The sequence below is a fragment of the Dendrobium catenatum genome, unplaced genomic scaffold, assembly GCF_001605985.2.
Source record: "Dendrobium catenatum unplaced genomic scaffold, ASM160598v2 fragScaff_scaffold_1226, whole genome shotgun sequence".
Classification (NCBI taxonomy): Eukaryota; Viridiplantae; Streptophyta; class Magnoliopsida; order Asparagales; family Orchidaceae; genus Dendrobium; species Dendrobium catenatum.
Window position 1 is genome coordinate 56,665 of NW_021319688.1, and position 3,400 is coordinate 60,064.

Genomic DNA, 3,400 nt, shown 5'->3' on the forward strand with positions numbered 1-3,400 from the left:
ATCGTCTCATTACAGATGAATTTTGGATTTCGTTGATTTTTCAACGGAATATCTAACGGATTAGAACGAAATATTTACTGACATAATTTTTGCCAGGTTTTTTCGGCCAAAATTTTAGCTTACGCTTATTATTATTATTCCACACGGAAATTTTCCCTGCGGCCAAAATTGCGCCAGAAATTTTTCGGCGCAAATTTTTTTAGCCATTTAAATATTTTTACCTTGTTTTTACCTGGCCGGAAAAATACGGCTCCCGTCGGAAAAATCCGCTAGAAAACGAAGGAATTTTTTCGCCGGAAATCTGCCAGGTAAATACGTGATTTTTCTATAGTGGCGCATCTGGATATTCAATTTCCTTTAATATATATATAAAAAAAACCAAAAATATTAATTAGTTTTAAGTTTTTTTCTTACGATGATTAAAAATACATTTAGGATCTGTCTACTTATGCTTGTTAATTTTGTTATTTTTAAACTAATCAATTAAGGAGATGCTAACTTAATTATTGGAACATGGCATTATATGCTGGGTTTAATAATAGTGCAATCTGATCAGCTAAACTACTACATTTAACTCCTCTCTCAACTAGGATTAAGGTTGTACTAATGCATACTATATTGATATAGTATAAGGTTAATTTAGATATATATTTGTGTTAGATGAGTGCTGTTATGAATCACTGACACAAGGTTGATAACTGATATTTAAATTTCAATGAGAGGATTTCAATATTTCGATTTGTGCGTATGTTCTTATATTTCCTTACTTACTGTATATATCATTTTCTTCACATAAATTGCATAATTAAAATTATTGATGTAAATAGTTACAATTACGCTAAATTTATTTGACGAAATGTTTCTTTGTATAATCGTTAAGAGTTGATTATCATGATATTTAGGGTTATATATAATGCTCATAATATTAATACTTGACTTTTGTATTATGTGCAACAAATGCAATGAAATTTCAATTATTTTGTGGCCTATATTAATTTATTTCATTAAGTGTTATATTTGGATGTAGTTATAGTAAGACTTTTACAAATAGCATCGTAAAGTGAGAGCGATGAAGAAACTCAGGCTGATTTCCTCTTACCTGCAGTTCTGCGGCAGGACTTTTTTTTGGATGGTGATCAATGCTGCTATGACATTGGTAGTGTCTGAATTGGTTGTCTTCCTACTGCCATTGTGTTTTGGTTAATTTTCATATGCATCGATTATTTTGACCTTTACTCATTCATATTCAACATTTTCCCTATATATATCTAACTCTTCATTTCACATAAAAGTGATTTGTGTGTGTGTTTTTTTTTTTTTGGGGACATTTTTGACGTCATTAAGTCAAATTCACATACGGCTAGGAGACTTCATATAATCTCCACACCCTTCTTAGTTCCGCAACAATATCCGCCGGTAAACCATCAAGGTTCTAATGAGTTGCATGTGATTGCCATGTAATATTACACTACACTTAGAAAACACGTTTCCATTACTAGTGTGCTTTCCGATAGTAATACGTCAATTTTTCAGCGGCTTTTGAAAAATTCCGAATGCGCCGTCTGTTTCCAATTTCATTGAGGTTTGATTTATTAAACACGCCAGTAAAAAATCGAATGAACACTTGTCTCATCTTTAGTTGGAGATGCCGGGCTTAGTAGTTTTTAGCTCAGATGAATTCATTTTTGCCCAAGCGCAGTCCGCCTTTTCGAAGGTTATTAGAGCCCAAAATCCAGTAGTTAAAACTGTGAATATGTGCCAGGGCACAAATACACTGTTGTCAGTCGTGACTCCACCGCGGCCAAACAACCAATTTTTCCAGTTATTTACGTTGCTTCTATTCATTAGTTGTTATGCGTATTATTCTGATGGTCAAATCGACATACCAAATGCAACACACGGGCCTATAAGCATAAGGTCACGGCAAGCTTCTATAGATCGTCATATTGTAGGAAACTCGTTAGCCACCTTAGCATAGCCATATAAAGTGAGGGTTGGACCGGCACGAGTTTGAAACTACCAATCCAGCCGCCACGTCATCTGACAATCGCCGGGCGGCCGGATGTTGAAGGTGTGTTAATTAATTGGTTAAAGTAGGTTGTTTAAGTTATTCATTTTAAATCAAAAAACTTAAAAAATCAAAAACCCATTTATTTTATCGCAAGGAAGAAGATACGTGATATAATATATCAAATTGCACAGATTTTTATCCTCTTTAATTAAAATTATTTTTATTCAAAAAATGACATAATATATTTGCTAATTATTTAAAAACAGCAAAAACAATAGTTTTAAAAATTATTTTAATTATGTTTTATTAATTATTATTTTCTAAATATTAATACTAAGAGTAAGTTGGGATTTTTGTGAGATACTGTTTGCGTACTGTTTTGCAGTTATGTTGTATAGTTGATATGATATTTGACTGTAAATACGTAACAAGGGGTATTGGTGGTTTATAGATAAATCGGGTGATCGTAGGTGTGGCTGAAGTGTAGTTTTGAGGCATGTATATTTAAATATACTAAAATAAATATAAAATAGGTAATTAACAAATTAAGAATATTATTACTATTGTAATAATTTAAAATTACTTCTAAATTATTCAAGGAGACTTCAAATATACTCTAATACGTTAAATATTATTAATAATTATTTATAAAAAAATTTATCTTTTACAAAACACTATTTAAAAAAATTAGGGCTCTTTCATGTATCGAACTTAAAAAGCCCAACACAAAACCAAAAAACAAAAAAAAAACAAAAAAAAAACAAAATTCATATCCTTCCATTTAAATCAAGGAAACAAAAAAAACCAAAAAAGATTGCGGCGAAACAAACAACAAACCAAAAACAAAAGAAAATGCCGAAGATAAAAACCAAAACCCCCACCCAACAAAAAAAAACCAAAAAAAGAGCCCATAATTGCAAAGGTGAACTTATGTAGATAGTAAAACACCTACTTGGTGAAAGCAGGTCTGGTCCGTATTGAATGTTCGGCGCTAAACCGTGTCGGTTTTTAGTCGCCGTAAAAGCCTGTAGCATTATAAAAAATTGACAGTTTAAACACTATTATCAATTACAGTTCAAAAAAATTTAAATAATATATAAATAACACTAACATCCACAACAACCGGGCGGAACCGCAACATTCAATTTTTGAGAGGGTGCAATGTACGAACCTAACATTAAAGTTATTTAAAAAAATTAACAAGGAAAAATTAAGAAAAAAGTGTAATTAAATTGTCATGAAAAAACACAAAATAAAATATTAGAATAAATTGAAGAAATAATAGACATTTAGAGAACAAATTAAGGACAAAAAAAGTTTTTTAGGTGGAGGGAGGGGGGAGGCAAAAGTACAGTCTTAGGAGGAGAGCTTTTATATATCATTTCCTAT